Consider the following 25,203-nt stretch of genomic DNA (forward strand, 5'->3'; position numbering starts at 1 on the left):
GTTCCCAATCCGGACTGACTGAGATCTCCCAGTCAGGAATTCCAGGATCCAGTTACAAAGGGAGGGCCAGCAGATACTGATAACATCACACTTATGAAGAGTAGCTGCTTTCACAATGCAGGACGTGTGGAAACCTATTAAGAAAATCAGCACGTAAATGCAGAAATTAAAGTGTCAAATTAATAACAGAAATGCAACTTAATAAGAAGAGGCTACTATAGAATCTGAATCTTTGCCAAGAGCCAAGTCATTAAAAAACCTCATGTTCTTGTACCTGCCAAAAGTTGGAGAAACCTTGAAGCTGTGTGAATGGAGTGACCTTCAGGAATTCTTTCTCACAGAACAAATAGTGGACACCCAGAATCAAACAAAGAACTGCAGACGCTGGAGATCTGAAACAAAAACTGAGATTGCTGGCAACATTCAGCAGAACTGGTAACATTCTTGGAACGAAAGCAGAGTTAATGTTTTTAGTCCATTGACTCTTCATGAGAACTGGGGAAATGTGGGTATTTGTGCTGAAGATGGGGCAAGAGGTGAGTGGATAAATGGAGATGGAGCCCAAAGAGACAGAGAGAGAAAGAGAGACAGACAGAAAGAGAGAGAGAAATGAAACGGGTTGATAAATGAGGGGATTATTAACTGTTCCCTCTGGGATACCCTGGTGAACTCCTCTTCCATTCCCAACATTTTCCCACACTCCCATGGCATCTTCCCATACAATTACAGAAGGTGTAACAGCTGCCCATTTACCTGCTCCTTCCTCACTATCCAAGGCTCCAGACACACCTTCAGGGTGAAGTAGCAATTCATGTGCAACTTCACTCAATCTTGTCTACTGTATTTACTGCTCACAATATGTCTCCTCTCCACGAGGGAGACAAAACACAGACAGGACAATGGCTTTGCTGAACACCTATCTTCCGCCGTAAAGATAACCCTGAGCTTCCAGATGCCTGCCACTTCAACACCCGTTGTGTTCCCACACCAGAATCTCTGTCGCAGACTTGCTGCAGTGTTTCAGGGGGCCTCAGCACAAGCTCAAAGACCAACATCTCATTTTCCACTTGGGACCCTGCACTCAAACATCGAGTTCAATAACTTTAGAGCCTGATTCCTTCTCTGCTTTTATATCTAATCCCCACACTCAGTGCTATATGACATGGGTTTTTTTAAGCACAACTTTTACCTACTCTCTGGCCTGTTATCCCATTACATGGTCCATGATGAAAGCAAACTGTCCATTCTCTGCAACTCTCAGTTCTCAATATCACTCTTCAACTTCTCTTCTAGGAGGCTAGATGCCAGCATTGACTGGGTTGGAATAACTAAATTAGAGTCTAGATTAGAGTGGTGCTGGAAAACCACAGCAGGTCAGGCAGCATCTGAGGAGCAGGAAAATCCAAGGACCTGTTTTGGAAGAACTGTTATTCTGAACTTTTTAATTTCTTTATTTTTCTCATTTATTCCTATGATGTTGTACTTCTGTATCTAAGATGGAAGCAAGATTTGTAATGCTACTGCTCTATATTTCTTTATTTTTCTAACTTTTTCCTAAGAATTTGTACTTAAGAATCTGTACCGAGGTAGCTGTGTACCTAACATTGTGCCTTAAGTGGTGTCTTGTAAGGTTTTCACTGTACTTATGTGAGTACATGTGACTATAAAGTTAATTTTATTTTTTTTATCCTGGCCTTCCATCTACACTGGACTTAATGCTTTCTGAGTACTATTATCAAAGTGGCACTGAAATTACATAAAACTAGATTATAACTTGCACACTTATGACCATAGTTACCTCAGCCACAACATTAACGATGAGATCTTTGGGAAAATAAAAACTCCATTTCGGTGGCTTTGAAAATTGTGATTCACTTCCAAGCAAAATTGTCACATTATATTTCTTTCCTTGATGAATATAAAGTCAACATGAATTTTAAATGGGTATATTACTGAAATTTTCTCTGCATCTGCAGTCCTCACTGTCTCCAAGAACAATATGGCACAGGGACAGGCCCTTCAGCCCACCAAACCTGTGCCAATTCCTAATCCTTATTTAGGTACACTACTTATTGCCCATACACAGTTTCTATCCCTCTGTTCACCTCATCTTCCCCACAGGGAAAAGACTTTGTCCATTTATCCTATCCATGCCCCTCATGATTTTATAAATCTCTATAAGGTCACCCCTCGCCTCTGACGCTCCAGGGAAAACAGCTCCAGTCTATTCAACCCATCCCTGTGTTCAAACCCTCCAACTATGGCAACATCCTTGTAAATCTTTTCTGAACCCTTTCACGTTTCACAACATCCTCCCGATAGGAGGAAGATGGGAATTGCAGACAGTATTCCAAAAGTGCCGCAACCAATGTTCTGGACAGCCACAACATGACCTCCCAACTCCTATACTCAATATTCTGTCCAATGAAGAAAACATACTTCCTCAAGCATGTGAATTCTGTGAAGAAGTGTTGCAGTATGTGCTCAGTGCTGGACTGTCAACCTAAGGTATTGTACTTAAGTCCAGTAGTGGGATTCAAATCTGCAAACTTCCATAGACATACCGAGTCATCCACACCTGGCTAGTGGGGAAAGACAAAAGAGATCGGAACGGACAGCTTAGCTTGAGAAAAATAGCAGGAGTTGGGATGTTGTGGCTCTACAGGACTTTGAAATTCTACTTTCGATTCAGGTCTCCCTGCTGTAGGAAAGATGTTATTAAACTTGAAGGGATACAGAAACGATTTACAAGGATGTTCCCAGAATTGGAGGGCTTGATCTATAGGGAAAGGTGAATAGGCTGGGACTGTTTTCCCTGGAGCATCGGAGGCTGAGGGGGTGGCCTGATAAAGGTTTACAAAATCATGAGGGTTATGGATTGGGTGAATAGCCAAGATCTTTTCCCCTGAGTAGGGGAGTCCAAAAGTAGAGGGCATAGGTTTAAGGTGAGAGGGGAAAGATATAAAAGAGACCTAAGGGGCAGGTTTTTCAGGCAGAGGATGTGCTGGAGACTGGTACAGTTACAACATTTAAAAGGCACCCTGGATGGGTAAATGAATAGTGGAAACCAAACACCTCATCTACTGTGTCCGTTGCTCTCGACGTGATCTCCTGTACATTGGGGAGACAGGATGCCAACTCGCAGAACGTTTCAGGGAACATCTCTGGGACACACGGACCAAACAACCCCATCGCCCTTTGGCTGACCACTTCAACACCCCCTCCTACTCCCTTGAGGACATGCAAGTTCTGGGCCTCCTCCACCGCCAAATCCTAACCACCTGATGACTGGAGGAAGAATGCCTCATCTTCCACCTTGGGGTTCTCCAACCACATGGCATCAACATTAATTTCACCAGTTTCCTCATCTCTCCACCACCCCCCCACCTTATCCCAGATCCAACCCTCAAACCTGGCACCACCCTATCGACCTGTCCTACCTGTTCATCTTCCTTCCCACCTAACCATTCCATCCTCCCCTCCAAACTATCACTATCACTTCCCCCCACCTTCATCTACCTATCGCCTTCCTAGCTACCTTCCCCCCCCCAGCCCCACCCATCTCCCAATTATCTCTCAGCCCACTTAGCACCCACCCATCTCCCCTCGCTTCACATTCCTGATGAAGGGCTTATACCTGAAACGTCAACTCTCCTGCTCCTCAGATGCTGCCTGACCTGCTGTGCTTTTCATGCGCCACACTTTTCAACTCTGATCTCCAGCACCTGCAGTCCTCACTTTCTCCAGGGAACATGAAGTGGAAGGGTTTAGAGGGATATGGGCCAAGTGCTGGCAAATGGGACTAGATTAATTTAGGATATCTGGTCGGCATGGACAAGTTGGACTGAAGGGTCTGATTCTGTGCTGTACAATTCTATGACTCTATGACACCCGTGAGCCTGCACTAACAGTACACAGCTATTCTGAAGGAACAGTGGGTTGAAAAAAACCACAACATTAAAATATCTTCTGAGTCAAACAAAGACACTTAAAGAATAAGCTGGTCTTCTGGCTCACAGTCCAGTATAGGCTTTATAAATGATAATGGAAAATCTGATGAATCTACCCAGTGCTTCTTTCTAACATCCAGCCCTGGCATCCCAACTGGGACAGCTGTCCCACAGGCTGATCAAGCTGATGTGGTTTATATCCTTAAACCTTTGTGGGGGCTACTTCTGATCTACAGTATTTCTCTGGTAATCTCTCCAGACTATACTAAGCTGGATAGATCTCATGGACACTTGTTTGGATCAGAGAAACTGATCTATCTCTCCTAAAGGGAAGGAATATTCCTTTCAGCAGAGAATATTCCCTTCTTTTTATAACCTTCCTTAAGATGTTTCAGCTAAATTACAAATAACCTGAAACTATGAGGGTGTCAGTTTCTCTTTTCGGAATGTACTTCTTACTTAAGAGCTGATGGTGAGAGGTTCTTAGAGCTACATGCAAAATACTTGATGAAACAATATGTTTGGTAACCTATTTACAGGTTATTAAAGAATTGAATATGCAATGCGCTCTATCAAGGAAAAGCACAACATTAAAGATGATTAAATAATAAACCTATTATTAAATGTGGAATTCAAAATGTTCAACTTCAACGGCAAAGTATCTTAGAATATGTGTCAAATTTCAATGCAAAATGTTACCTTAAAGATGGCTCACTGGGTGAGGCACGGTGGCTCACTGGTTAGCGCTGCTGCCTCACAGTGCCAGGGACCCAAGTTCGATTCAAGCCTCTGGCGACTGTCTGTGTGGAGTTTGCACATTCTCCCCGTGTCTGCGTGGGTTTCCTCTGGGTGCTCCAGTTTCCTCCCACAATCAAAGATGTGCAGGTTAGGTGAATTGGCCATGCTAAATTGCCCATGGTGTTCAGGGGTGTGTAGGTTAGGGGCATTAGTCAGAGGTAAATGTAGGGGTGCAGGTTTGGGTAGATTAGTCTTTGGAGGGTCGGTGTGGACTTGTTGGGATGAAGGGCCTGTATCCACACTGTAGAGATTCTAAAATCACCCTCTTAGCAAGATATTCCCCCTTAATTAAGTGCGTCTTATCAGATTTTAACTTTTTTTTATTCTGAGAAGTATTGATAAGAATTTCAATACTTCCAAATTTCCAATGCTGAAAGTACTATTTTCACGGTTGCTAACCTTTTGTAAATGTGGTTATCACCTTTCTGTGTAGGTTCATTCATTTTTCAGTATTCTGAAGGTAATCTCACTATTAGTTTCAATTACTTAATGGTTGAGAGCTCCCTTATCATGAAGGTATTAACTTCCATCTGGTCTAAAAATGAATGTTGTGTTTTTTCTAACAATTACTACAACTTTGGTTTATTTAATATTTATTTTTATAATTGTATGTTATTCTTAAAATGTTTTTAAGCTTTTCAAAGAACAGTCAATAAATTCTTTTTCAGGAAATTCACTTGTAGATTACGCAGCAAAAATGGCATGTTCCTTTGATAGTCCATTTTCATGGTTAATTATCCTTCCTTGAATTAATAATGGTTCACAAAACATTTCTTTTTCTGTTACTACCTTATACCACTCTTTCAAGATTCTACTTCTCATATATGAGGTTACACTCCAAACAAGCATTGCAAGAAGACATTAGTGTCTTCTTCTTTAATGTTCCTTTCACTAATAGCTTCTTTGTCAAGCCTTTTGCAGCCTGTACACTTTTTCAAAATGCATTAGTGAGCACCATGTACTTTATTTTAAACTTGAAAAAATATGCTAAGGTTAAAACTCAAATCCTTCAATCTATTCATTAATCCTTCGGCCTAAATATAAGCCTTTTACACACCATACTTGCAAAAGTGTTCAGATGAAAATTTTAACCCTTCAACAGTTCAAAAAAGAATATCAAAAGCCACCAATGTATTTAATCTTTAACTGTATGTTCAAGCTAAATGTTTGATTTTAAGCCTTATAAAGCTTAATGCATTTAAAAGGCATCTGGATGGGTTCAGAGGGATAGGAGCTGAAAATGTGTTGCTGGAAAAGCACAGCAGGTCAGGCAGCATCCGAGGAGCAGGAAAATCAATTAGAGTTTTACCGAATGGTCTGTTTCCATGCTGTACATCTCCATGACTCTATGACTCTAACCCGTTAGAGGCACTCAATATTGCAAAAGCAATGGTCACTGGCAACATTCTGGAAACTGTATTGAAGACTTATGCTCCAGACAAGGGCAGCACATTTCATTCCCTAAATTACATCAGCAAACCAGATGGGATTCTGCAATAAGCGACTGTGGTTATAGAGGAGCCTGTAGTCTTTTGTTCCAGATTTTCTATTGAATTCAAATTTCACAATCATCCATAATGGGATTTGAACTCACATCTCAGAGGTACCAGTCCAGTGACATTGTCACCATGCCACCACTTCCCCTCAAGACTTCCCATAGCTGCACTTGATTGAGTGTGGCATCAACGAGCCCTAGTAAAACTAAAGTCAATGGGAATTGGGGGAATTTCCTTGCTGGTTGGAGATATTCCTGGAACATAGGAAGAATGATCTCAGCTCCAGGACATCTCTGCAGGAGTGCTTCATGCAAGTGTCATAAAGTCACACAGTGTGGAAACAGACCTTTTGGCCCAACTCGTCCATGCTCAACCATGTTTTCTAAACTGAATCAGTCCCATTTGCCTGCATTTGGCCCACATCCCTCTAAGCCTTTCCTACTCAGGCACCTATCCAGATGTCCTTTAAATGGTGTAATTGTACCTGCCTCCACCATTTTTTCTGGCAGCTCATTCCATATACGCACCATCTTTTGTTTAAAAAGGTTGCTCCAACTATCTTGATGCTTCATCAATGATCTTGCCTCTATCATAAGTTCAGAAGTGGAGATGCTCCTTGATGATTTCACAGTGTCCAGCATGGTTCATGACTCCTCAGACACTGAAGCACTGTGTGTCCGTATGTCGTATGACCTGGCAACACCCAGGTTCTGACTGACAATTGGCAAGTGACACCCACTCCACATAAATGCCATTTAATGACCACCTTCACAAAGGAGGGAATCTAATCATTGTCCCTTAACAGACAATGGCAATAATACCTCCAAATACCTCAATATCAACTTCCTGTGAATTACTATTGACAAGAAATGAATTAGACCATGCATATAAGAGCAGATCAGAAGCCAGGAATCCTGCAGCAAGGAACATACCTCATGACTCCCTAAGGTCTGCCTACCATATACAAGGCAAAAGTCAGGAGTGTGGTGGAATCCTCTTTATTTGCCTGGAGAAATGTGCAGCTCCAAAAATCTTCAAGAAGCTTGACACATACAGCACAAAGCAGTTCATTTGAGTGGCATCATGTCCACAAACAATCAGTCTCTCCATGGCCAATGCTCATTGGCAGCAATGTGTACCCATCTATAAACTGCATCGCACCAATTCACTAAGGCTCTTCATAAGTCACACAGACCCCATGACCTCTATCACACAGGAGAAAGGAGAAAAAATGCATGGGAACAGCACTGCCGAGCATCAGGTCCCTTCAAGCTGAAGATATATGTCCCACAGGTGGATGCAAACACTGAGGGAGTACCATGATGCCAAATCTGTGACCACCAAGAACGCTAATCAAATATGGGGATTAACAAGCTAATTACAAGCTGTTTGATATATGTATGTATAAATGACTTGGATGAAAATGTAGATGGGTGGGTTAGTAAGTTTACTGATGATACAAAGATCAGTGGAGTTGTGGATTGTGTAGAAGGTTGCCAAAGGATACAGCAGGATGTAGATCTGTTGTAGATATGGGCAGCAAAATGGTAGATGGAGTTTAATCTGGGTAAGTGTGAGGTGCTGCACTTTAGGAGATCAAATCTTAAGGAAAAGAATACAGTTAATGGCGGGTTTCAGAACAGCATTAATGCACAGAGGGATCTTGGGTTCAAGCACATAACTTCCTGAAAGTGGCCACGCAAGCAGATAGGGCAGTAAAGAAGGCCAATGGCATTCCTGCCCTTATTGGTTGGGGAATTGAGTACAAGAGTCGGGATGTCATGTTGCAGCTTTATAAGACTTCGGTTAGGCTACACTGAGAGAACTGCATTCAGTTCTGGTCGTCACATTACAGGAAGGATGTGGAGGCTTTGGAGAAGGTGCAGACGAGGTTTACCAGGATGCTGCCTGGATTAGAGGGTATGAGCTATGAGGAGAGTCTAGAAAGCCTTGGGTTGTTTTCTCCGGAGTGGCAGACGCTGAGGGGAGACTTGATAGAAGTCTATAAAATTATGAAATGCATAGCTAGGATTGACAGCCAAAATCTTTTCCCAGAGTTGAAATATCTAAAACTAGGGGGAATGCATTTAAGATGAAAGGGGGAAAATTCAAAGGAGATGTGGGGAGCAAGGCTTTTAACCCAGATAGTCATAGGAGGATTCAGGGTAATCCAAGATGGAGGATGAGAAAAAGTTATGACTGTAAGAGCTGCTCCTTTTTTTGAGACATTTTAAGTGTTGGAGGTGATTTTCTTGAATTCCAGGAGTAGCAATGACTGTTTATATGCTGTTGCATTGTTTTGGAACTTTGGGGGATAAAAGATCAAAACAACGGCACGTTAAAAAGGAGGGAGACAGACAAAGGCAGCATATGGTCACAGAAAGAAACATACACACTGCTGTTGGACACAGCAGTGAATCTGCATAGTTACTGCCTTTGCTGTTTGAGTTCAAGTAACTCTGGAGATCGGAGTGTGTCTCGGAAAAATGAACAAACAGCGAAATTCACAGCAGAACTTGGAGGAACCTGTGTGGGTGAAATCATAGCACAGGAGTTGATAAGTGCATAGTTTTTAGGTATAACCTTGCTGTGAATATACAATAGTAAGTAGAGTGGGTTCTTTCTTGATTATATTTTTTATTGAGACCTGCCCCTTGGTTAAATGTTAAAAATATAAGCCATAAGTATTAAGTTAGCCAGGAGCAGTTGTTTTAGAGTAATAAGACAGTGTTATTTTCTGAGCTTGTAGATTGTTAAGGTGCAAAGGTGGCCTTTAGTAGAGTGATGTGCTCTTCCATCAGATATGGGAGACTAAGGAGAGTTTCCATGTTACTAGTGATTATGTCTGCAGGAGGTGTCTTTGGTTGTGAATCCTATCAGATCACATGGATCAGTTGGAATGGTAGTTAGAAGCAATAAGGAAATTACAGGAGCTAGGGAGTATGATGGATTGCAGTTATAGGAAGGGAGAAAAACTGCAGATACAGTCAGGTAGATGGATTACCTCCAGGAAAAATGGGAGGGTTAAGAAGGTAGTGCAGGAGTCCCCTGTGACTATCCCCATTTCAAACAAGAATGCTGTTTTGGAAAATGCAGGGAGTGATGGATTGTCAGGAGAATGTAGCACAAACAGCCAAGTTTCTGGTACCGAGACTGGCTTTAATGTAATGAGGGGTACATCAGGTTCCAACCGAACGTTTGTGATAGGGGACTCTCTAGTCAGGGGAACAGACAGATGTTTTCGTGGCAGGCAGTGAGAAATCAGAATTGTGTGTTGCCTTCCTGGTGCCAGGATCAAAGATATCTTGGAGAAGGTGCAGAATGTTCTCAAAGGGGAGAAGGCCCAGCAGGCGGTCATTGTACACATTAGAACGAATGACATAGGAAGGGAAAAGGGTGAGATTCTGAAGGGAGAATATAGAAAGTTAGGCAGATATTTAAAAAGGAGGTCCTCATGGATATCTGGATTACTCCTGGTGCTATGAACTAGTGAGGATAGGACTAGAAGGGTAGAGCAGATGAATGTGTGGCTGAGGAGCTGGTGTATGGGAGAAGGATTCACATTTTTGGATGATTGGAATCTCTTCTGGGGTAGAAGTGACCTGTACAAGAAGGACGGATTGCACCTGAATTGGAAGGGGACTAACATACTTGTTAGAGTGCTCGGGAGGATTTAAACTAGTAAGGTGGGTGGGGGGTGCAGTTGGGAAAGGGGGCAAGTCAAACAGTCAGGGCAGGCAGGGACAAAGCAGAGAAAAAGAGAGGACTGATAAATTAAACTGCATTTATTTCAATGCAAGAGGCCTAACCGGGAAGGTAGATGAACTCAGGGCATGGTTAGGAACATGGGACTGGGATATCGCAGCAAATACAGGAATGTAGATTAGATTAGATTACTTACAGTGTGGAAACAGGCCCTTCGGCCCAACAAGTCCACACCGACCCGCCGAAGCGTAACCCACCCATTCCCGTACATTTACCCCTTTACCTAACACTACGGGCAATTTAGCATGGCCAATTCACCTGACCTGCACATCTTTGGACTGTGGGAGGAAACCGGAGCACCCGGAGGAAACCCACACAGACACGGGGAGAACGTGCAAACTCCACACAGTCAGTCACCTGAGGTGGGAATTGAACCCGGGTCTCTGGCGCTGTGAGGCAGCAGTGCTAACCACTGTGCCACCGTGCCGCCCAAATGTAATGGACAGGACTGGCAGCTCAGTGTTCCAGGATATAAATGCTATAGGAAGGATAGAAAGGGAGGGCAAGAGAGGAGCGGGAGTAGCGTTGCTGATAAGGGATAGTACTTAGGGAGAATATTCCTGGGAATACATCCAGGGAAGTTATTTTGGTGGAACTGAGAAATAAGAAAGGGATGATCACCTTATTGGGATTGTCTTATAGAACCCTAATAGTCAGTGGGAAATTGAGAAACAAATTTGTAAGGAGATCTCAGCTATCTGTAAGAATAATAGGGTAGTTATGGTAGGGGATTTTAACTTTGCAAACATGGACTGGGACTGCAATAGTGTTAAGGGTTTAGATGGAGAGGAATTTGTTAAGTGTGACAAAGAAAATTTTCTGATTCAGTATGTGGATGTACCTAATAGAGAAGGTGCAAAACTTGGGAAATAAGGCAGAGCAGGTGACTGAGGTGTCAATGGGGGAACACTTTGGGGCCAGCGACCATAATTCTATTAGTTTTAAAATAGTGATGAAAAAGGATAGACCATATCTAAATGTTGAAGTTCTAAATTGGAGGAAGGCCAATTTTGATGGTTTTAGACAAGAACTTTCAAAAGTTGATTGGTGCCGAAGTTCACAGGTAAAGGGATGGCTGGAAAATGGGAAGCCTTCAAAAATGAGGTAACGAGAGTCCAGAGACAGTATATTCCTGTCAGGGTGAAAGGCAAGGCTCATAGATGTAGGAAATGCTGAATGACTAGAGATTTATGTTAAGAAAAAGGAGGAAGTATATGTCAGGTATAGATAGTAGAAATCGAGTGAATCCTTAGAAGGGTATAAAGGCAGTAGGAGTATACTTAAGAGGAAATCAGGAGGGCAAAAAGGGGAAATGAGATAGCTTTGGCAAATAGGGTAAATGAGAATCCAAAGGGATTTTATAAATACATTAAGGACAAAAGGGTAGCTAGGGAGACAATAGGGCCCCTCAAAGATCAGCAAGGCAGTCTATGTGTGGAACCACAGGAGATGGAGAGATACTAAATGAGTATTTTGCATCAGTATTTTGCCTCAGGACCTGATTAGGTGTACCCTAGAACACTGTGGGAAGGTAGGGAAGTGATTGCTGGGCCTCTTGCTGAGACATTTGTATCATCAATAGTCACAGGTGAGGTGCCGGAAGACTGGAGGTTGGCAAACATGGTGCTATTGTTTAAGAAGGGTGGTAAGGACAGCTATAGACCAGTGAGCCTTACGTTGGTGGTGGGCAAGTTGTTGGAGGGAATCCTGAGGGACAGGATGTACATGTATTTGGAAAGGCAAGGTCTGATTAGGGATAGTCAACATGGCTTTGTGCGTGGGAAATCATGTCTCACAAACTTGATTGAGTTTTTTGAAGAAGTAACAAAGAAGATTGATGAGGGAAATACAGTGAACGTGATCTGTATGGACTTCATTCAACAAGGTTCCACATGGTAGACTGGTTAGCAAGGTTAGATCTCATGGAATACAGGGAGAACTAGCCGTTTGGGTACAGAACGGCTTGAAGGTAGAAGACAGAGGGTGGTGGTGGAGGGTTGCCTTTCAGACTGGAGGCTTGTGACGAGTGGAGTGCCACAAGGATCAGTGCTGGGTCCACTGCTTTTTGACATTTACATAAATGACCTGGATGTGAACATAGGAGGTAAATTTAGTAAGTTTGCAGATGATACCAAAATTGGAGATGTAGTAGACAGCGAAGAAGGTTACCTCAGAGTACAATGGGATCTTCATCAGTTGGGCCAGTGGGCCGAGGAGTGGCAGACGGAGTTTAATTTAGATAAATGCGAGGTGCTGCTCCTTGGAAAGGCAAATCAGGGCAGGACTTATACACTTAATGGTAAGGTCCTGGGGAGTGTTGCTGAACAAAGAGACCTTTGAGTGGGGGTTCATAGCTCCTTGTAAGTGGAGTCGCAGGTAGACAGGATAGTAAAGAAGGCATTTAGTATATTTAACGTCATTGGACAGAGTATTGGGTACAGGAGTTGGGAGGTCATGGTTGCAGCTATACAGAACCTTGGTTAGGCCACTTTTGGAATATTGTGTGCAATTCCCATCTCGGAAGGATATTGTGAAATTTGAAAAGGTTTAGAAAAGATTTACAAGGATGTTGCCAGGGTTGGAGGGTTTGAGCTATAGGGAGAGGCTGAACAGGCTGGGGCTATTTTCCCTGGAGCGTCGGAGGTCTGATAGAAGTTTACAAAATTATGAGGGGCATGGATAGGGTAAATAGGCACTTGCAAGACCTATCTCAAAGCTAGTCCATTACAACCTCACCTCTGACCACATTGTTTTTTAAAAGCTTGCATGAATACATCAGGCATGTTTATAAAAGTCTTTCAGCTTGTCTGCTGAAACCCCTTCCATGGATAAAGAGGACAAACACTTTGTAAACATGACAATCCAAATACCTTTTCAAGGTACAGAAATCTTTTCAAAAATAAAATCCAAAATCGTTGGAAAAGCTCAGCAGATCTGGCAGCGTCTGTGAAGAGAAATAAGAGCTAACGTTTCACGTACAGTGACCCTTCCTCAGAACGAGCAGCATTCCTCAATTCTGAGGAGGGGTCACTGTACCCGAAACACTAGCTCTTATTTCTCTCCACAGACGCTGCCAGACCTGCTGATCTTTTCCAGTAATTTTTGATTTCCAGCATCTGCAGTTCTTTTGGCTTTTATTTAGCATTAATTCTTTCTGAATTCATTTTACAGCTCATGCACAATTCCAAACTTCTCACTTCTATTTGAATGAACCTGCTACAAGGTTCTGGAGCAGATAGGACTTGAACTTGGGTCTTCTGGCTTCAAGGTAGGAACAATACTGTGTACAATTCTGATTGTTGTTCTATAGAAAGGATGTTGTTAAACTGGACAGGGTGCAGAAAAGATTTACAAGGATGGTGCCCAGACTGGAGGGTTTGAGTGAAAAGGAGAGGCTAGATCGGCTGGGTCATTTTTTCACTGGAGCGTCGGAGGCTTACAGAGGTTTATAAAATCATGAGGGGCGTAGATAAGGTGAATAGTCAAGGTCTTTTTCCGCAGGGTATGGAAATCCAAAACTAGAGGGGCATTGGTTTAAGGTGAGGGGGAAAGATTTAAAAAGGACCCAAGGGGCAATTTCTTCACATAGTGGATGTTGCGCACATGGAGCAAGCTGCCAGAGGAAGTGGTAGAGGTAGGTACAATTACAACATTTAAAAGATATTTGGACAGGTACAGGGTTTAGAAAAGGTTTAGAGGTACAGGGGCCAAACACAAGCAAATGGGACTAGTTCCGATTAGGATATCTGATTGGACTGAAGAGTCTGTTTCCGTGCTGTTTGACTATAACCCCTTAAATCACTATTTTCTAATTCAGTTTGTTAGAGATGTTTTTGTACACTTGGTATTGATTGACCAACAAGTGAGTACAATCACCATTATTTGTTGTCTCAAAGTTCTTCCTAATATCAACAGAGTTCCTCAGTCAAATTGCACTGCTGTGGTGAGTACACTCGTAGCTTTTAGAGTGTGACCTCTGTTTTTGAATGAATGGTTTTGGTGACAAAATGCTTTTAGTAATGTTTTTCAAATTATCCACGTTTCTAAAAGCAAAATAATTCAGATTTTCTTTCAAAGGTTCCCACAAGTAACAAAAAAATCTGCCTTTGTTACTAGCTTAAATTGCTACTCGCTTCCTGAATCCTAATTCACTGATATTTTAAAACCCAGGAATAAAATGGATTTGTTCCTCATTTTCAATACCCACAGTTCTTTGGTATTTTTAAGAAAATCTTTTAAACTTTATATCACTATTTCCCTCCCAGGTATAGTGCTGCTGCTGTTAATGTCAGAAATCATATAATACCAGGTTATAGTCCAACAGGTTCACTTGAAATCACAAGCTTTTGGAGCTGCAGATGGTGAAAGAGCAGCGCTCAGAAAACTTGTGATTTCAAATAAACCTGTTGGACTATAACCTGGTGTTGTGTGACTTCCGGTCTTGTCCACCCTAGTCCAACATCAGCACCTCCATATCATGGCCATTAATGTCAATTATGGATCGGGGCAGTGCGAAAGGAAGCTGTGTTTCTGACTGTCTGCTACTTCTCAGGTTCCCATTTCTAAGGTTTGGGTCATGGATCGCTGCTGGATTGGCTGAGATTTATAATACAGGAGTGGTTTTTCATTTCCTTCCACAGGATGATTGGCCAGATGTTTACTACCTCCCATCATGTAGATTGGAAACATTTACAAGCTGACAATTAATCTTGGGTAAGGCCAACCAGTCCTAGTGCAAGACTTAGACACAGAGCTTCTGGTCCAGAGGCATGGATGCTTCTGACTGATCTCCTTAGATTGTGGCTGGGAGTTAGAAAAATCCAGTCAAGATTAGAGTGGTGCTGGAAAAGCACAGCAGGTCAGGCAGCATCCGAGGAGCAGGAAAATCGACGTTTCGGGCAAAAAGCCCTTCGTCAGCAATTTTTCTGCTCTTCGGATGTTGCCTGACCTGCTGTGCTTTTCCAGTACCACTCTAATCTTGATTCTTATCTCCAGCATCTGCTGTGCCCATATCTGCCCTGTTAGAAAAATCTAGACATTTCAAAGGAGGGACACAGGACACAGTTACAACACTTAAAAAACACTGAGATAAGTAAATGAAGAGGAAAGTTTTGGAGGGATGTGGCCCAGGAGCAGGCAGGCGGGAATAGTTTAGTTTGGGATTATGGAGTGGTTGGACCGAAAGATCTGTTTCTGTGCTGCATGACTCTAGGATTCAAAACGTTAACTCTGCTTTCTTTCCACAAATGTTGCCAGACCTGCTGCGTTTCTCCGTCAATTTCTATTTTTGTTTCAGATTTTCAGCATCTGCAGTTCTTTATTTTATTGCTTAACCAAGCTATGAGGTACAGAGTTGATTGATTAATTGATTTATTGCTGTACCGAGATACAGTGAAAAGCATTGTTTTGTGTGCTCTACAGATCGCACCACAGAAAGTGCATCAGGGTAGTGGAACAGAGAGCAGAAAACAGTGTTATAGCCACAGGAAGGTGCAGAGAGAGAGAGAGAGAGATCAGAATTAACATTTGAAAGGTCCACTCAAAAGTCTGATAATAGCGAGGGAGAAGCTGTTCCTGAGTGAACTCATATGTTATTCAGACCCTTATATCTTCTGCTCAATGGAAGAGAGTGAAAGAGAGTATAACCAGCGTAGGAGGGGTCTTTATGTTGATTGCTTTCCCGAGGCAGTGGGAAGTATAGATGGAGTCAATAGGTGGAAGGCTGGCTTGTGTGATGGACTGGGCTGTGATCACAACTCTCTGTAGTTTCTTGTGGTCTTGGGAAGAGCAGTTGCCAAACCAAGTTGTGATGTATCCCGATAGAATGCTTCCTATGGTGCTTCTATTAAGAGACCTTGTAGACAAGCTAAATGTCCTTGGTCTCCTGAGGAAGTAGAGATGTTGTTGTGTTTTTTTGACTGTCAGTGTGGGTGGACCAGTGTAGATCATTGGTGGTCATCACTCCCAGGAACTTGACATTCTCCACCATCTCCACCTCAGCTCAGTTTATACAGACAGGGGCCTGCCCTCCACTCTGCCTCCTGAAGTCATGACCAGCTCTTTCATTTTGTTGACACCAATGGAGAGATTATTGTTTTTCCACCATGCCACTAAGCACTCAATCTCTTTCTGCACTCCGCCTTGTCATTGTTTGAGATCTGAACTGCAATGATGGTGTCCTCAGCAAACTTGGAAATGGAGTAGGGTCGGAATTTGGTCACATAATCGTGAATGTATAAGGAGAACAGTAAAGGGGTGAGTACGCAGTCTTGCGGGCACCAGTGTTGAGGGTTATGGTGGAGGAGGTGTTGTCCCCTATCCTCACTGATGCGGTCTATGGATCAGGAAGTTACAGAGTGGGGAGTTGGAGTTTAGAGATTAAATTGTTTGGAATTATGGTGTTGAAAGCGGAGCTTTAGTCAATAAGTAGGAGCCTGACATAGGAATCCTTGTTTTCCAAATGTTCTAGGGGTGAGGGTAGGGCCAGGGAGATGGTGTCTGCTGTGGATCTGTTGCGCTGGTAGGCCAATTGCAAATGATCAGACAATTTGATTGGCTGGAGTTGATGTGAGCCATATCTAACCTCTTGAAACACTTCATAATTGTGGAGGTCAAAGCCACTGGGTGGTGAGGCACACTGCATGATTTTTCTTTGGCCCCAGGTTGATCATGGTCAACTTGAAGCAGGTGGGGATTTCAGATCATAGTAAGAAGAGTTTAAAGATATCGGCAAATACCCTCACCAACTGATCCATGCAGGATCTGCGTACACATCTGGGGACTCCATCCAGGCCAGTCACTTTCTATGGGTTGACTCTCAGGATGGCTGATCTAATGTCCGCAGCGGTGTCAACAGGTGCACCCAAGGCTGTTGGGATAGGTGGCATCGTTTTACTGTTCAAAGCGAGTGTGGAATGCATTGAGCTTGACAGTAGGGATGTAGTGTTGTCTGCGATTATGTTTGACTTTTCTTTGTAGCCTGTTTTAGAAACATAGAAAATAGGAGGAGGAGGCCATTCAGCCCTTTGTGCATACTCCGCCATTTGACACAATCATGGCTGATCATCCAACTCAGTGCCTTGATCCCACTTTGTCCCCATGCCCTTTGATCCCTTTAGCCCTAAGAACTTTATCTAACTCCTTGAAACCTATTCACAATTAAACTTAAGAGCAAATCATGAAACAGGAACTTTGACCTCCACATCTCAATTCACTCATTTGCTCATCAACTTGTTAAAAGAAAAGTCAAATACCATGTTGAAGCAAGAGTGGTGCTGAGAATGAACAATGAAGTTAACTATGAAATCAATCAGTAATTATCCCCTCACCCAGAACTTGCAAGAACTGGTTCAAGTAAAGATTGGCAGTGTTGAAATTGGTATCCAATCAAACATTATGCAGACATTTAACCTCCAATTTGTCTGATTACCAAGTATTAGGTGAACCTTGATGTTTACAAAGTGTGTAATGCCTTTTAGGCAGTGAGCTAAAGCTGTCATTAGTGATTTTAAATTCCTTGTTATACAGTATTAGCAACAATGACAGAACTAATTAAAGTCTCCCCATGAATAAAGAGGAGTTATTCAGACTATGGATCAGCCTGAGATTTCATAAACTATAACCATGAGGACCTTGGTGTTAAACAGTTGGAAGTAGTCCATTACAATAATGAGGCAGAATGCATATATATTAACTTCCTGTAGATACACAAGTACTTTACATTTCTACAGTTTCTAGTTTCCCATTAACTGGTGTAAAGTGAGTATCCAATAGTAAAGCTCCAAATAGTTATTCTACAAACTTTCACCAACTTTTACAGATGCACCAATGAAGACATTCTATCTGAATGCATCATATTTTGGTACTGCAACTGTTCTGCCCAGGACCATAAGAGATTACAGAGGGTTGTGAACACAGCCCACACCATCACATAAGGAGGAGAAAGTGAGGTCTGCAGATGCTGGAGATCAGAGCTGGAAATGTGTTGCTGGAAAAGCGCAGCAGGTCAGGCAGCATCCAGGGAACAGGAGAATCGACGTTTCGGGCATAAGCCCTTCTTCAGGAAGACCATCACATAAGCCAACCTCCCATCCATGGACTCCACCTAACACTCTCATTATGATTAATACTCAGAATCTTTTTCCCAGAGTTAAAATGTCTAATACTAGAGGAGATGCATTTAAGGTGAGAGGGGGGAAGTTCAAAGGAGATGTGAACGGCACGTTTTTTTACACAGAGCGTGTTAGGAGTCTGCAATATGCTGCAAAGGGTGGTGGTGGAGGCAGATATGATAGAGGCATTGAAGGGATTTCAGATAAGCACATGAATAAGCAAGGAATGGGGACATATAGAACAAGAGCATACAGAAGAGTTTAGTTTCATTTGGCATCATGTTTGGCAGAACATTGTGGGCTGAAGGGCCCATTCCTGTTCTGTACTGTTCTATGTTCTTTGTTTGAACATCATCAAAGATCCCTCCCACACTGGTTATCCTCTCCTCCAACCTCTTCCGCCAGACAGAAGACACAGAAGCTTAAAGACATGTACAAACAGATTCAAGAACAGCTTCTTCCCCGCTGTTATTAGACTTCTGAATGGACCTCTCTACTTTCAAACCTAATGTTGATCTCGCTTTGTTAGCATGCTGTGCAGCTGTAACCTTGTACGCCTCATGCTGTCTAAACACCCTATGATCTGTACGTCCTTGTTTGCTATGATCTGCTGATACTGCTCACAAAATAACCTTTTCACTGTACTCAGGTACATGTGACAACAATAAATCAAATCAAAAGACAAGCAACCTGTGGATTCTAGAATCTGAAATCAAAACAGAAAATGCTGTAGAAACTCAGCAGGTTCAACAGCATCTGTGGAGAGTTACCATTTCAGGAAAGATTTACAAGGGTGTTGCCAGGATAGGAGGATTTGAGTTATAGGGAGAGTTTGAATAGGCTGGGGCTGTTTTCCCTGGAGCGTCGGAGGCTGAGGTGCGAACTTATAGAGGTTTATAAAATCATGAGGGGCATGGACAGGGTGAATAGACAAGGTCTTTCCCCTGGGGTGGGGGCATCTAGAACTAGAGGGCAAAGGTTTAGGGTGAGGGGAAAAGATATAAAAGGGACCGACAGGTCAGCTTTTTCATGCAAAGGGTGGTGCGTGTAATGAGTGAGCTGCCAGAGGAAGTGGTGGAGGTTGGTACAATTACAGCATTTAAACCGCATCCAGATGGTACCTGAATAGGAAGGGTTTAGAGGGATATGGACCAAGCGCTGGCAAATGGGACTTGATGAGGTTAGGATATCTGGTTGGCACGGACATGTTTGACTGCTTCTGTGCTGTACAATTCTATGGCTCTAAGTCTGCTGTGACTCCATCTCTCCACAGATGGTGCCAAACGTGCTGATATGACTGTTTGCATTTTTCTCTCCAGAGCTTAATTTTTAGTTCGGAATTTCATTTTCACAAAAACATTTCTCTGTGAACACTGGTTATGAGTTGCGTACCACTACTCAAAATCCAACTCAATCACTCCCTTGTTAAAACAGAACATGTTTTCAATCTTCATGCACAAGCAGTAACAATGAACAATAGATTTGCAGATAATTTTGTGTCATTAATATTGATAGAGAACAATATAAAGTCCTGGAATCTGAGTGAAGTTATTTTGGCAATGGTGGGATTTTGGTGCAGCTAGTATAGAATAGAATCCCTACAGTCCACACTGATCCTCTGAAGAATAACCCACCCAGACCCATTTCCCTACTATCCCATATTTACCTTTGACTAGTGCACCTAACCAACACATCCCTGAACACGATGGGCAATTCAGCACAGCCAATTCACCTAACCTGCACATCTTTGGATTGTGGGAGGAAACCAGAGCACCCAGAGGAAACACAGAGCACCCACACAGATACTGGGAGAATGTGCAAACTCCAGACAGACAGTAGGCCCGAGGCTGATATCAAACCCAGGACCCCAGTGTTGTGAGACAGCAGCGCTAACCACTGAGCCACCGTGCCACCCCATGTAACTGAGTGGAGAGGATTTTCTAGAAAGATATCTTCAGCTACATACCATCAGCTTGTATTTCAGGTTTTTGGTACTTGCTTGTTGCTGAGGTGTTGCATGAATATCAATAATCCTTATTCCTTCCTGGTTCTATAATTGCTACATGTCTTTCCCCTTTATTGCAAAGGCTGGAAAGGTTTGAGTAAAATCAGTGTTTCCCCTAAAACCTGACTGAATACTTATTGCGTTATATCCCTCAAACCCTGCTATTACTCCCTCATTTCTCTTACTTTTTCAGGATTGTCTTGTATTGTTCCATTTTGAACTGAAAATGAGTGGCAACGCAATGTGTGGGATGAACAGCCTCTCCTTGGGACTTTGGCTGCTTTTTAGCAGGTTTGCTGTCTCTTGTTCATCCTCTTCAGTCCCTTTTATAAGTGTGAAACATGGGTGTATTAAATGTTAAGCCACCATGAAATTGGTTGGCATTTTTTTTAAAATCCTAACCATCCTGGGACTCTTGCTCCATTTCATGTGGAGGCTGTAATTATTTATTGTTGCTAATACCACATAGCAAGGATTTAAAATTACTAATGCCTGCTTTAGCTCCCAGCCTTCAAGTACATTATACACTTTGTGTGCACCAAGGTTTGAGTTAACACTTGGTAGCCAAACAAATTGGAAGCGAAATAACTGCACAATGTTTGTTTGGACAATCACTTCAACTCTGTCCGGCTTTTGTTAAGCGAGTTGTTCTGAGGCTGGATGAGGAAATAATTATCGATTGGACAACGAAATTGATTATTGAAATCCTTCTCAGAATCATCCTTGCTTTAACGCGGCTTTTGATTTTTTTCATTAAAAGTTGGTGAGGAAAAGAGTGAATCGAGTTGTGTAGGTCAATGTTGCTGATGTTACTTTTCCCAGCTGATACACTGCTGCCTATAAACAATAATCTAAATTTGCATGCATTGAGGACAACTGTTCTAATGGTGTATTGACGTGTACAATTGGCACTGTCAGAAATAGACTCACTACAGACTGGAAAAAGTGAGGACTGCAGATGCTGGAGATCAGAGTCGGAAATTGTGGCATTCAAAAAGCACAGCAGATCAGGCAGCATCTGAGGAGCAGGAGAATCGACGTTTCGGGCATCAGTCCTTCATCAGGAGTGGGGAGGAGGAGAGGACTGAGAGATAAATAGGAGGGGATGGGTGGGGTTGGGGTGAAGGTAGCTGGAAAGGCTGTAGGTGGATGCAATGGGGGGGGGTGGGGTAATGGTGATAGATCAGAGCAGAGGGTGGAGTGGATAGGTGGAAAGGAAGATGGACTGGGGGGACAGTTCAAGAGGACGGTGCTGAGTTGGAGTATTGTGTAAAACCTGTGCCCACGCCTCCACCATCAACACCATCCAAGGCCCCAAATGATCCTTCCACATCTGGCAGAGATTTTCCTGCACCTCCAAACACCTCATCTACTGTGTCAGTTGCTCTCATTGTGATCTCCAATATATTGGGGATACAAGACAACAACTCGCGGAATGTTTCAGAGAACATCTCTGGGACACACCCTCCAAATAACCCCATCACCCTGTGGCTGACCACATTAACTCCCACTCCCCATCCGCCAAGGACATGATAGTATGGGCTTCCTGCACTGCCAAATCCTAGCCACCTGGTGCCTGGATAAACAATGCTTCAGCTTCCACCTTGGGACCTTCAATAGTAAGAAATAGTTGAGTTGAGCAGATTGAAAATGTGCCATTAAAGAACATTAGTGCATTTGATCCTTCTTTTGCTTGTTGTCAGTATGTTGCAAACCTCACTAGTGAGATCATAGCCATAGGAACTGCAAGTCAATGTGACATTTGAGTAATCAATTCAGTTGTAAGTGAGTGAGCCATAGAATTGTCTCAGTGAAGTGTGTCTTGATACCAAAATGGTTGGGAATCACTGCCCTAAATCAGAAATAGGTTGATTTAATGTTAAATATGAACAAAGAAAATTCAGAACCAATACATATTGCAACAGCAAAAAGTTTGTTGAATTTTGTGGGGAGCTTACAATTGGCATCAATGGCAATTTCACCAGTTTCCTCATCTCCCCTTCGCCCACCTCATCCCAGATCCAATCCTCCAACTTGGCACTGCCCTCTTGTCCCATCACATATACACTTGATGGTAAAGTCCTAGGGAGTGTTGTTGAACAAAGAGACCTTGGAGTGCAGGTTCATAGCTCCTTGAAAGTGGAGTCACAGGTAGATAAGATACTGAAGAAGGCATTTGGTATGCTTTCCTTTATTGGTCAGAGTGTTGAGTACAGGTGTTGGGAGGTCATTAGTTCGACCACTGTTGGAATATTGCGTGCAATTCTGATCTCCTTCCTATCAGAAAGATGTTGTGAAACTTGAAAGGGTTCAGAAAAGATTTACAATGATGTTGCCAGAGTTGGAGGATTTGAGCTATAGGGAGAGGCTGAAAGGATGGGGCTGTTTTCCTTTGAGCGTCGGAGGCTGAGGGGTGACCTTATAGAGGTTTACAAAATCATGAGGAGCATGGATAGGGTAAATAGGCAAAGTCTTTTCCCTGGGGTCAGGGAGTCCAGAACTAGAGGGCATAGGTTTAGGGTGAGAGGGGAAAGATATAAAAGAGACCTAAGCGGCAACTTTTTCACACAGAGGGTGGTACGTGTATGAAATGAGCTGCCAGAGGAAGTGGTGAACGCTGGTACAACTGCAACATTTAAGAGGCATTTGGATGGGTATATGAATAGGAAGGGTTTGGAGGGAAATGGGCCGGGTGCTGGCAGGTGGGACTAGATTAGGTTGGGATATCTGGTCGGCATAGACGGGTTGGACCGAAGGGTCTGTTTCCATGCTGTAGATCTCTATGACTCTATGACTCTATGACTGTCCATCTTCACTCCCGCCATTCACTCCACCCACCCCACTGACCTATCACTATTATCCCCACCTGCATCTACATATCCCCTTCACAGCTAGCTTCCCTCCAGCCCCACCCCACCATTTATCTTTCAGCTCCCCCTCCCCATTCCATATGAACGGCTTATGCCTGCAACGTCGATTCTCCTGCTCCTCAGATGCTGCTCGACCTACTGTGCTTTTCCAGCACCACACTTATCGACTCACTAGAAATTGGTTGATGTGTATTGTACTCCATATATTCCAAGGGATCTGTGACATCATGCTAGGCACATCAAATGAATGTACATTCACACTCTTTTTAATGCCACATTGCCCCATAACTGAGACACTTAAATGGCAATGCAACCAAATTACTTAAATGGACAAGACTTGTGCCACACATCATCCCAGTTTATAATCCAGCTGAATTTGCACAGTTGCTCTTCAGTTATGATGTCTGTCTTCTGCTGGATGATACAAATGCTTTATGACTTTAAGACATGCTAAGCTTTTATGGGCAACATGGGGGCTCAGTGGTTAACACTGCTGTTTCACAGCATCCGGGACCTGGGCTCAATTCTATCCTCAGATGACCATACAAACTCCACACAGATGTTCTCCCTGTGTCTGTGTGGGTTTCCTCCAAGTGCTATGGTTTCCTCCCACAGTCCAAAGATGTGTAGGTTAGGTGGATTGGCCATGCTAAATTACCCATAGTGTCCAGGGATGTGTGCGTCAGCCATGGGAAATGCAGGGATGATAGGAGGTGGGATGCTGTTTAGAGGGTTGGTGTGGACTCAATGAACTGAATGACTTGCTTCCACTCTGTAGGGATTCTATATAAATCACTGTCCTTGAACAACACAGGCTTTTGATTTTGGGTTAGTGAATGTCAATGTTGTTTTGCATGGTCTGAGTGCACCGTCTGTTGCAATGTTTTCTTTAAGTGGCACTTAGTGAAGATTTTATAATGGTCATCCTGATTGAGGCAATGCATTGGATAAAAGTTCTTTCACCTGCTTCCATTAGTCTTAAGCAATCCAGCTTTACACTCTATGTTGCCATTTGTGCATCTATTGCATCACTGTAATTACAACTGTAGCTGGTAATTAAATTTGGATTAACCACTCTTTTGAAAAAGAAAAGCTTCCTCGCAAATCAAATTCTGTCACTTGCTTATGAAAAAGGCTGAGTATTTTCCCCTGGGTGGAATAAATGTTTGCAAACCTATTTAACTCTTTCAGGTTAAAGTTGCACAAATCCTCACAAAATTCAACAAACCTTTTGCTGTTGCAATATGTAGTGGTTCTGGATTTTCTTTGTTCGCATTGTAACATTAAATCAATCTATTTCTGATTTAGGGCAGTGATTCCCAACCATTTTGGTATCAAGAGACATTTCACTGAGACAATTCTATGGCTCACCCACTTACAACTGAATTGATTACTCAAATGTCACATTGACTTGCAGTTCCTATGGCTATGATCTCACTCGTGAGGTTTGCAACATACTGACAACAAGCAAAAGAAGGATCAAATGCACTAATGTTCTTTAATGGCACATTTTCAATCTGCTCAACTCAACTATTTCTTACTATTGATGGCCATACATCTGTTCTGTACACTGCATTGAAATTCATTGAATCAGAGTGAACCACAGAGTGAATTTACATTGTACCCGGTTAGTGGGAAACCTGGCGTAAGCAGAGACTTTTGATCAGGGGAGGAATTGGTGAGGGAGCCTCCTGCAAATCACTGAGTGCTCTATCCAGTCATTTTTTTAAAAATGGGGGTGCCTCCAATTCTGCTGGTAAAAGAGCTTAACTACTCGATACTGTCCCTCTTCCTGCTGAGTTTTTTGTTTCATTTGGCCTATTTTCCTAATCAGATTCTGGATTAGTGGTGCTGGAAGAGCACAGCAGTTCAGGCAGCATCCAAAGAGTTTCAAAATCAACGTTTCGGGCAAAAGCCCTTCATCAGGAATAAAGGCAGTGAGCCTGGAGCGCTTATCTCTCCACGCTTCAGGCTCACTGCTTTTATTCCTGATGAAGGGCTTTTGCCCGAAACGTTGATTTCGAAGCTCCTTGGATGCTGCCTGAACTGCTGTGCTCTTCCAGCACCACTAATCCAGAATCTGGTTTCCAGCATCTGCAGTCATTGCTTTTACCTCGTCTATTTTCCTAATCAACCCATTCAGAGATGTTACACACCTCTGGAGCAGATGGGATTTGAACTCAGGTCTTTTGGTTCAGGGGATAGGGA

The sequence above is a fragment of the Chiloscyllium plagiosum genome, unplaced genomic scaffold (genome assembly GCF_037043375.1).
Source record: "Chiloscyllium plagiosum isolate Xiang-an unplaced genomic scaffold, Cpla_swu_hap1 HiC_scaffold_43, whole genome shotgun sequence".
NCBI classification, from domain to species: Eukaryota; Metazoa; Chordata; class Chondrichthyes; order Orectolobiformes; family Hemiscylliidae; genus Chiloscyllium; species Chiloscyllium plagiosum.